Consider the following 12,730-nt stretch of genomic DNA (forward strand, 5'->3'; position numbering starts at 1 on the left):
AATTGCAGTTATTAAAATTAAAAGTTACAATGACAAGAAAATGTAATTAATACAAGCTAAAAACAACTTGGATTAAAATTATAATTATTTTAAGGGTAAATGGCACAAAAACACTTTTTTTACATAAAAATTCGATTTTGGCACCGTGTTTTTTTTGTGTCAATTTTGACACTGTGTTTTCCAATTTGTTACAATTCTGACCACTTGACCGGTTAACCAGGTTATATGATGACGTGTCAGTTTTGATGACGTGGCATGCTGACATGATATGCTGACGTGTCAAAATTGATTTTTTTTTTCCACAAAAAACACTAAGTTTTCACTTTTTTCGATTTTGACACTAAGTTTAATTTTTTATTTTAATTTTGACACTATGTTTTTTTGTTCCAATCGAACATCATTTATCAAATTTTGTTCAATTTTATCTATTTTCCATTTGAAACCGTATAAATATATTTTTTTATTACATTTTAAACCGTATAAACATATTTTTTTTCGTTTAAAACCCGCATTTTAAAGTTGCATATTTAATATAAAATATAATTTTTATATAACTAATACATATTTATACAAAAAAAATATGGTTTGAGTGTAAAAAAAATGTATTTATATAAAACTATAGTTTTTAAATGAAAAAAAAAACATATTTATACGGTTTAAATGTATATCAAAAAATATTTATACGGTTTCAAATAAAAAATTGTCAACATTGAACAAAATTGGAAAAAAAAATGATGTTAGATTTGGAACAAAAAAAACATAGTATCAAAGCTGAAAGAAAAAATTAAACTTAGTGTCAAAATGAAAACTTAGTGATTTTTGTGAGAAAAAAATTCAATTTTGACACGTCAGCATATCATGTCATCAAAACAGACACATCATCATGTCCGTCAGCATGCAACCTAATTAACCGGTCAAGTGGTCAGAATTGTAACAAATTGAAAAACACAGTGTCAAAATTGACACAAAAAAAAAACACGGTGTAAAATCGAATTTCTGTGTAAAAATAGTGTTTTTTGTGCAATTCACTCTTATTTTAAATTAAAAAATATAAAGACTAGACTTATAATTACCTATCTTGATGTCTTGAAGCAATGCAAAATTATAATTGATTCAAATCATCAAATGCCGTACTTCATAAAGTGAAGAAGAAATGGTCCATGGTTGGTGCTAGGCAAGTCCAATAAGCTAGACGTTTGTGGAAAAAAGAATTCCGAAGAGTTTTCTGGTCCAAAGTCCATGTTTGACCAAAAAGTCATAGGACATCTATAATATTATATGAGAATTCTATATTTGTTGCGTTTTTTATACACAAAGTGGAGGTGACAAAAATTAACACGACACGAAACCCAACACAAAATAAACAGGTTTGGGTAAGGTTAGGATTGAGAATTTCAACTCAAATATGACTCGAAAATGACCCGTTTATTTATATGCAAGTTTTTTGAATTATTTTAATAAACTAGAAAGATACAAAACCAAAAGCATAAGTAAAAGAAAACCTTCGAATTGAATTGTTTTGTAATGTTGAAATGACTTAGCCGTCTAGATCAAGATTTCATTTCAGTTTTTTCATTCTCTCCCAAACTACCCAGTCTCTTTCACCACCCTCACATCCTCATGACCTTGTCATCCGCCTCTCCAACTCTCACTCTTTTAATTTTGTCATCTAAACTTGCTATGACTTCATCTATTCTACCTCAAAACAATTAGTTTTTCATTTCCGCCTACCAAACTCAAGGGCGGAGCTACCTATGGGCCAGGGTAGGCCCAAGCCCACCCTCAAAAATCTTAAAAAAAAAAAATTTTTTGCTTATATATATATTCCAATTAATTTATAAGGACCTCCCTAAAAAAAGTTTCTGGCTTCGTCCCTGACCAAACTTCTACTCTTTCAACATGCTCAATCTTTTAACCTCACATGACACGACATATTTCAAGGTATAGCCCTAACCCGAAACCCGACACAAACTCGACACGAAAATAAACGAGTTGACACGACACGACATGTTAATTAAATAGGTCGGGTTAGGGTCAAGCATTTTCAACCCGTTTAGTGTTTCGACACGACACGATTGCCACCTCTAACACAAAGTCATTAATTCATTAGTTTAAAATGTTTAAAAAAGCTTTTCTATCGACTTATATATAAAATTTATTAGACTTTTATGTGTATATATTGTCTATTTATATTTGGTACTATTGGAAAAAAAAAACTCTTTAGATTGATAAAGTATTTAAAAAACAATTCACAATATTAATTACTTATAACAATATTAATCACTAGGTCATAACCCGTGGGAACCACTGTTATAAAATTAAACGAATTTTGATAGTTAAAAATTATAATTATTAATGAATTATTTTATAAAAATTATTAAATAAAAGAGTTATGTGATTGTTATGTGACGTTATAATAGTTAATTCAAATAAATATATGAAATATTTTTTAAGAACATATTAGAAATTATGTTGCGATATTAATATAATTTATAATAATATGTTGTTATTTTCAATATTCTGATGGTTTGTTTTTCTATCGATTTCCTTCTTTTCCAATCCAACATAGTACTTAATCTTTAATAATTACATAAAGTAGTTGTGATGTTACTTTGCAATGAACATATGTCATTGATAGTGAACCACAATGCCCATGAAGAAATATATGTAACCTATAGGAGCTAATAAATGGAACCTATAGGAGCTCCTGTGCTAGCCATGTAATTACTAATTAGGCATATGCATGAAAAGTTTCAGGTTTTTTTTTTTTTTTTTTTTTTTTTTTTTTTTTTTTGAAATATAGCATTGTAATTTGAATGTACAATGCTATAATTAGCTAATGTAATATCAATTACCAAAGTACAATACCAAAAAAATTATTTCCAAGAAAGTAAAATGTTACATTACAATGCAAATTAATAATTGTTTAATGCAATGTAAGTTATCATACTACAATGCTAAAACATATTAGAATGATGGTGTTTGTCTCAAGATCACATGAATGGTCCTTGTCTTAAAAAATATTACAGGATCGTCCATGTCTGAAATATTATATGAATGGTCTCTGTCTTGTTAAAATATTATAAGAATCATCAGGGTCGGTTCAAATATATCGTGAGCCCAGGGAAAAATGAAAAAAAATGGCCCCCAAAGTCATAATTAAAATAAAGATTAATTTAAAAATAAACATATCGTTACAAAATTCACTAATAATATTAAAAATACAAACACATTTACATAAAAAATACTTCTTCAATGCGAGTTTAGATGCAAAGTCATTAATAATAATAATATCAATTTTATCTAACATATTGTTCTCTATATATAATATTGCCAAAGCATTTAACCTTTTGCAACATCGATGAACTTTGACAATTCTTCATTACCTTCGGCTTTGAAAAACTTGTTTCCGGTGATGCAACACAACAGTGACATTAATAAAAATATTTAGGTAATTATCAACAACTTTAACAAAGTACAAAGTTTTAGTTTTATCTAACATATATTTCTCTAGAAGGAATCGGCTCGAACTCAGGATGAAAGAATCCAGTCCAGAAATCTCAAATACACACAAAATAATAAATATGATATACAAACAAAATCATAGATCTGATATTCAAACCAAATCAGAAATCTAATAACCAACCATTCTGATTAACAATATCATATCAAGTCAGAAATCAGTAATCTGATAACCAACAATTCTGATTAACATTACCATTCTGATAACCAACCATTTTGCAAGAATCAAATGACCAAGAAAAATCAGAAAAATTGAAACGAAAATTCAAGATTGAGAAACAAAAGCTTTGATCAAACTTAAAATTTCGATTATACAAAAGCTTTTGATTAAACAAAAATTCAAAATCGAGACCTAATCTAAACAAAAAAGTCAGTAAGAAAAAATCAGAATCTTAGAAGTTAGATCAAACGTTAGAGGCGGAAATCAGAACCACAACAAATAAATTACCCATAACCGGTGCAACCTCTAACCTCCAAGTGGGAGGCGCCACAACCCTCACCCTTCGATTAATGGGATTAATAAAGTCGGAATTCATGAATATTTAACACCCTCTTCTGATGAATCAGAGTGATGAAAGCGTGATGGAGAGTGAGAAGCAGATTACCGGGATGCTGAAGGGCGAAGGCAATATCGAAATCAAAATGAGAAGCAGATGAGAGAAATCTTACATTCATGTGATGTTTGATTAACGAGATTAACCAGTAAAAGGATGTCAATTCACAAACCGAGGAAATCGAGTCATTTCTCCCGCGTCGCCTTTGTGGATGTCGATTCATGAAAGGTGCATTGAATCATCCGTTCTTACTTCCAGATGCATATCGATCCAATTAACTCTTTGTTTTTTGGGCTAATTTAGAGTGGGGATTTCTTGGGCTCCAACTAGACATATAAATAAATTATATTTACACATATATCTATATCCTAGGAATTTTAGGCCATTAGCGACATGGGCCCTGGACAACTGCCCGGGTTGGCCATCGTGAGGACCGGGCCTAAGAATCATTGCTATTTACAAGTTTACATAAATGGGCCCCATCTAAAATGTTACTTATGGACCTTGTTTTAACAAAATATTATTTGCAAGAAAGTGCAATGATATATTCATTTGAAATAAAATACAATGCTATATTTAGGTAATGTAAGTTATTAATGTATAACGTTAAGAAGTTATCAAAAGAATGGTCCCTGTCATATTAATTCACAAATTATAATACTCGAGAATTTATTTTAAGTCTAAAAGATGAAAAAAGAAGAAAAAGAAGACTAAAAACATGAAGAAAAAAAAAAGAGTAAAAAGAAGAAAAGATGCTAAATAAAAAACTATAATTTCCTCGTTAACGAATGACAATAGCCATATAATAATAATAATAATAATAATAATATATTAAAAAGATCAGTTATCTTAAATAACTAGATTATGACCCGCGTTAAACGCGGGGAACACATAAAAAAAATATAATTGTATATAGATATTGCAAACTAATTATAAGAAAATCAAAGTTATTGGTATTATTGAAATGTGTAGAAAATATATGGAAGTTGGTAAATATACATAGTCGTTGAAGGACCTCTTCATAGACAATATTTTTTGTTTTATTAGTTGAACGACATTGCTCATCACAAAGTACCTTCAAACCTTTTTTTACCTGTGACATGGGAAACAACTATATATAGCTAACCATGCGTAAAAATGGATCTACACAAGTATAATCTAACATTGACAATGTACTTTCAAAATACATTGTTATTTCATGGTTATATTGCAAAATAGAATTGTTTATTTCAAAAAATAGCAACTTATTTATGTTTATTCGAAAGGAACCACATAAGCCCTCCACAATATTAAATTAAAGAAACTCTAACAAATAAATATAAAAACAGTTATGTTTGCTCGATTTAGATATTGCCCGTAACTCACTGAAAATGTCAAAATACATAATTGGCACACAACTTACTTGTTATTATGAGACGAATTAAACAATTTAAACTCGTGATGACATCTTTTTTTATTTTATGATAATGATAAAATAATGGAAAAATGAATGTTTACTTCAAGACGTATGTGAACGTTTGAGTAAGGTCGATGGTCTTAACTGTTGAGTATTTATATTTTTTACATATAGCTATTAAATGGTTATACAAGATGAATTAAAAGTTCATTGCTATTTCTTACCAATTTAGAAGTATATTTCGATCATTTTTGTATCAGATAAAAAACATATAGGTTCTTTTAGTATTACTACAATCCTACTTTCATATAAAAATACTTTTTTCACATGAGACCAAACTCGGTGTTTTTCTAGCATTATTATCATCATATATTATACATTCTTGATAGTTTTGAAAAGTTCGTTGCAATGTCTCATTTCTTTTTGAAATCGTTGTTATTTCTTGTTGCTTTTATAAATAAGTTTAAGACTACTTTTTTGTATCGGACCAAATTTGAAGGTTATTTTTGCATTATTACCATCGTATATGTTCCATTTCATTTTTACTATTTGAATATAGTTTTTGTAGTTCAAAAACGATACGAATATAAAAATACTAACTATATATTAACCGAGTATCTATAATGTATAATTAAAAATCATGATACAATAATCATAATTTATTGATGTTAGTTAAAATGTAGTTTTTTTGGGAATGAGGTTAGTTTTTGGTTATTTATTTCGGAAATATAATATGTATTCTGCATTAGAAGTGTTTATCTATTAAATTTAACATTTGTTACTTTAGAATTTTATTTTGGCTTGACATAGCCATGATTGTCTCATATTTAATACCTTGCACCTTTACTACCTTCTTACTTGGATTCATTAAATCAAGATTTAACATTTAAAAAAAAACACAGATAAGACACTATTGAGTTACTATTAAACTCAATGGATATGCTAAAAGATACATGAGACTTGCTTTTTGTGAGATCAATAATACCAAATTGGACAACTTTCTGCAAAATAATTGAAGAACCGAAGAAAACCTGATTGCCCAAATATATAATATTTAAGTCATAACCTGTTATATACCGACAAAATTGAAAATTTTAGCCAAAACTATGTTACATGCCATCAAAGTTGAAAAAACATCCTTTAAAGTTACATGAATGTATTAATTTAAAAAATCGTCTTTCATTTTTTGTTGGGTGTATTTTTGGATGACATGAACAATTATCAGTCCAAACATAATCTGTAAAAATCATCATAGCCAAATCATAGATCGCTTAATTAAGAAAATAGAATACCACAGTAGTAGATGGTAAGCCAGTTAGAACATCTTTTTCTAAAAAATCAAGAAATTGACAATTTATTAGAATCTTATCACGCTGATAAAGTCATAACAAAGTGCAATAAATTGAATCGATAGTTTACAATAATAATAATAAAATGAAGCCCTATCAGATATAGAAAACCCAAAGGACGTGAAAAAAAAAACAGGTAACACTACAAAGTTGCAAACATCAAAAACACATGATGCTAAAAGTTTAGAAAAAAAACAAAAAAAAAATTATACCTAGTTGTGAGGTGAGCGTAGAGAACTTGTGTCAGATTCTTTGACACATTTCGTCAAACACCTAAGGTGCATGTTCTAATAACCTATCTTTTGAATGTAACATGACAAAAAAAAATCCAATGTTATAGGAAATTATATGAAGTGAACTAAATTAACATGTATTTAAATTATGGAAATTATTTTGAACAATGTTCCGTCAAAAATATACTTATTGTTGTTTCATACCTACTTACAAAGTTTAATAAAAAAAAGTTAATTGTAGTTATGCATTTTGATTCTAGCATATAAAAACGACCACATAGAAAATCTAAGAATCAAATAAAAAATTTGTCTATAATACCGTAAATCTTATCTTTAAGGAAATAAGATCATTTTTAATTTAGATGCTAACGTCTTAGCCTACTTTTGATATATAGTTCATTTATTAATATGTAGGCAAGAATGTTGATATTAAGTGTTGTATTGTTGTTACCAATAAAAAAAACTATGTTGTAGTTTAAATTAAAAGTTCTTTTTTCATGGTAAGTATGTTGCTATAATTTGTAAAAAAAAAAAAATAAATAAAAAAAATAACAGTTATTGTAGTTTATAGAGGTTATTGAGGATCGAGTACAAGTTATTAGGTTAAGCATTTAATATGAAAAGTTATACATTGTTGTTTTTTTGACTTAATGATGTAATATGTTAATCCAAAAAAAACTTATGCGATGTTTTATGAGATTTCAAAAATAGAAACATAATTTTCATAGTCATAGAAAACAATTTTTGAAAAGTTGTATTTACTATACAGAAACATATATAAATTAGAATAATTATAGTTTAAAAATTTCTGGATTAAATTGTTTATAAAATTCATCACCTTAATAGTGAATAAAAAATAAATTAAAAGACATTTACAACACGAAAAAATCACATGTTATTGTTAAAAATATTGTTATAACAATGTAATTTACACGTACATTCCTAAAAATGGTTTAATATGAAGTTATTATATTCGACATTAAAGTCGGAAACAGTAACCAAGTTGAGATAGTCAAACAAAAAGAAATAGTAACAACAACCAGTTTGATCCATTTTTAAATTAAATTATCGATTTACCCTTCTGATGAACATAGTCCATGCTAAATTAATGATTTAGCCTTCGAATAAAAAATGGAAGTATCATGCTAAAAAATCACTTTAGTATACGTGTCATATCAATATCTATTGTTGAATTTCTTTTTCGGCATAATGTTTTTCTAGTTTCCTAAGTTGAATTACTCTTTTGCCCTTATGTTTCCTTACTTAAAGGTTTCATGCATCTAATTTGTAATCAAATTAAAATAAGTCACATAAATTTAGGAGTTTATTGATACCTTCAAAAAGTAAATTCGAATCTTCCTTCTTTATTCTATCACAAAAAAATTACCTTTTTGCCCTAAACCTTAAAATCATACTTAACATTTAAAAAAAAAACATCTAATAATATCAATAACCTTTAGTTATGATTTCAATTTAAAGTTAGAAATGTTGTAATGCAACCATCATATTATGATATTAATTTACATTCAAACACTAAAAAAATATCTCTTTATTCCTATTATACCCTTATCCTCCATTTTCTATTCAGTATTATCATATATTTATCTTAACAAATTATTTAACTTTTATATCAAGATTGCAATCCCTATAATTCAGCCAACAATTTAATATATTATATAAAATCAAAAACAGTAACTAGGTTGAGATAATCAAACAAACATAAATAGCAGCGTCTCACGATTTGATCAATTTAAATTAAATTAGTGATTTACACTTCTGATGAACATTATACATACTAAATTAATGATTTACCCTTCGGATAAAAAACAGAAGTACCATGCTAAACGAATACACAAAAAAATTGATTACCATGCATAGGAAAATGGGTAGGGTGCATTTGTCATTCTATCAAAGTACTTTGCTATATTATGTTTTAACTGATTTCCATCAAAATACATTATTTTTTTCTGGATTAAAGGTACGTAATAGCTTTTCCTATTTATTTGAAAAGTTTCAGAAAAGTTGTTAATCGATTTCATGTAAGTCGTGATAAAGAAAATCGAAATATATGAATACATATATTTGATACAGGAACAAAAAAAAATAAAAAAAATATAAAAAAGTGAAAGAAGGTACCGACTTTCTAGTGCACAACAACGAAGGTTTGAAGCAGAGAATGATGATCAAAGTTATAAGAAATAAGAATGATGTTGTAGGAGAAGGTTTGAAGAAAAACAATGATTGAAAATAAGTGTGATTCGCGGCTTCAAGGATAAATCGTATATGTATGTGATAATTTGAATATGATTTTTTGGTATTAATGGTTTCCTAATAAAAATGTTTTTTATATTGATGATTTGCTAATATAAATGGATTTATATTAATGATTGATATTTAATGCCTTAGTTGAAATGGTTTTAGTAATATGTTTTTAAAGTTGACCATTTTAAAATTTTTATAACTGGAAATTCAAGATTTAAAATATGGGAAGTTTTTATTAGAATTAAATACATTGCAATTCTATGGATTTAAGTTAATTTTGTTTGATAATTGGAAAGCTTTTATTGGAATTAAATACATTCCATTTGAGAAGATGATGTCAGCAATTTGATCTAAGGGTGAAAAACATAGGATTGAAATATAATCATTGGCCCAAATTGTTTAAGATGATGTCATAAGATTTTTGTTATAATATATATTAAAGATAACATAATTATTGATATGCTTATTTAATGATCTTTTTAAAAAGAAAAAAACTAAACAAGTTTGAATTTTGAAGCCAAAACTATAAATAAGGGAGTTAAACTATGAACAATATTAATTAGGGTTAATGATGGCATATATTTTCAAAAAATGTCTTGAAGGAGATGCTTGTTTTATTTTGTAGAGATTTGTTTGAAGCCAAAACAAAGGTGTGATAATTGGAGATGCAAGGAAGAGGCAGCACACAAATTCTAAGAATACATGAGCAAAAAGGAACCACCTTATGGTGCTACATTCTGTTATGAACACACAAAACATCAATTGAAGCACAACAATTGACATGAGGACGAAGAGGATTAAGGAATTCTGGTTTAAGAGAAAAAAAAATAAAGGAGAAAAATAGACGGCTATTCTTGTTTCTGGCCAGATTTATGGAGAAACTGATACTTCATATATAAATAAAATTATATGCCTCAATTGATAACATAATTGCCGAGTTTAAAGATTCTATAATTAAATGTAGTTATGCTCGAATTGTGAAATATATTTTAGAAAGTATGAATAGATTCTATAATTAAAGATTCTATAATTAAATGTAATTGTGTTGGAAATGTAATTGCTAAATTTAAAGATTCTATAATTAAATGTTTGAATTTTATTTGAAGAAGATGATGTCATCAATTTGATCTAAAGGTGGAAATCATATGATTGAGATACAATCAAGGACCTGATTGCTTCATTGGTGAATTATGGGTTCTCTTCTAATAACATTTAGAGATAGGATTAAACCGGCATTGATACCTTAAAATTACCATTATGGTAGCACCTGCGTTTGTTACTATTGAGAGTAAACCCAAAAAAGAGTCACTAACATAAACAATCATATAATGATTTTGATGTCGTAATACAAATGTTGTTCTAAAAAAAATTGATGTAGCACACACACAATTACACAAACACATGGGAAGATGGAGTAAACAAAAAAATAATTATAAAAAGATACTAACCTTAAATCAAATTGAAAGAATACATTCTATCAAAATTCCAATAGCATGATGTAATACTTCTTTGCAACACTGCATTGAATATAAATTCGGTAGGATGTATAATTGATTGTCGGATTTGATTATATATATACCTTTGATTTATTTTTTGCAACACTGCATGATTATATCAAATTTAAAGATTGTTTTTTAATACATTGATTGGCATGATGCTTCTTTGGGTCTTTCCTGATCTATCGTCATTTTCAAATTTTGAAAAGTTAAATTTAAGCAAATACTGATTTTATGGGATTTGAGTATATCTATTACCATTTAAACAATAGATAAGAGTCAAAACTTTGAGAAGGAAAATATATTTCAGGAGTTAGAAAAGTACCACGTGGCAAACAATTAATATTGAGATGTAATAGACTGACATGTGGCAAACTATTAATATGGAGGCGTATTAGAGTGACACATGTCAGCACAAAACTATTTTTTTATTAGTATAAAAAGATTTTAATTAAAAAAGCAATTAGTTAAAACGTGTACTAATTTATTAAACCATCTTTTTCACTTATAATTAAAGATTATTGTCATTAACTCTCCTTAAACTTCAACTTTCGGATTTAAATGATTCCCAAACTAAATTTTGTGTCTTTTATACCACTAAAGTAACAAAATTCATTTCATTTATGTCATTTTAAAATAAATGAAGGGGTATCCCGATAACCAAACAGATGTGGACGTTGACCAAATAAAGTTTTCCTCATCATTGCCCATGTGGCGCTGACATGATGTTTACATAGATATTTCATTTAAAATTTGAATTTTTAATTAATAGACAAATGAAGCCACCATCAAACAATCAACAATCACTGGTTATTGTCATCTTCACCATTGATTACCAACAACACACAAGCTCAAAAACAAAAAACTTAACCCAACATTAAAAATCATTAGTCGAATTCATAAAGCTTAATAGTGTGTCAATTTAATTCAAACTAGAAATTAAAAACAAAAAATCATATTCATAACTCTTTATCAACATCAATCTTTTCCCCGGTCGAGCTCTCTATAGATCTGAAAATGACAAATGAACAAGCGATCGAAACTCATCTTCAAACACTTCATATTGGCATACATTCAAAGACACATATAAATAACTCAAATAAAAAAAATCAAGATGTAAAAAGATCTATCTATTAAAAACAAAAAAATATTCAGTGAAATTGATATCCCAACAGCTATCAAACAAACCAACATCTATATGATAGTAGCCATCATCATCATCTAATTGTGTTGGTGGTTGCAGATAGAGATCGATGGCACTATATTACACTACATATGAAGATCGATGGTACCAAACGGCATCATCTGGTGATGTTACATTGTAACACCAGTCAAAATAGGTCAACAACAGTCACTTAAGATCATGTCAAACAAATAATATAATAAACTTACTTTGTAGTTCAAGGCAAATTCGAATACAAATATGAACTTTTGTACATACCTTATGGTATAAATCAAAGTACACATCCATACAGTTCCAAAAGATTTTAACAAATCTCAATCTAATTTCGCATGAACAAGTTATGATAAACTCTAACACTATAAATCTCTATAATAAGAAGAAATTAAAATATAGTGAGAATTAGCTATTGGAATCTAAAAGAAAGTTGTAGTACTCGGAAATACATACGCGTGGATATAAAGAACGTCAAAAATGGACATCGTATGCAAAAGATATGATCTTCCGAGGATGTAGCAGTTTGAGAGCATGACACATGATAGAACCCTAATCTGTCATAGTTCACGACGTGAACATGAAGGTTCACGGCGTGAAGATGATCTAGGACACTTCTTAAGGTGAGAATGTGTTAGGAAATTTAGGATTTGTGGTGGAGATCTGGATACCAACTTGGATCGTGAGAACACTTTCCAAACTGATATTTCTACCCTATGCCTGGGTTGCAAGAAATTCAGCCTA

This window comes from Lactuca sativa, chromosome 5, assembly GCF_002870075.4.
Source record: "Lactuca sativa cultivar Salinas chromosome 5, Lsat_Salinas_v11, whole genome shotgun sequence".
Lineage (NCBI taxonomy): Eukaryota > Viridiplantae > Streptophyta > Magnoliopsida > Asterales > Asteraceae > Lactuca > Lactuca sativa.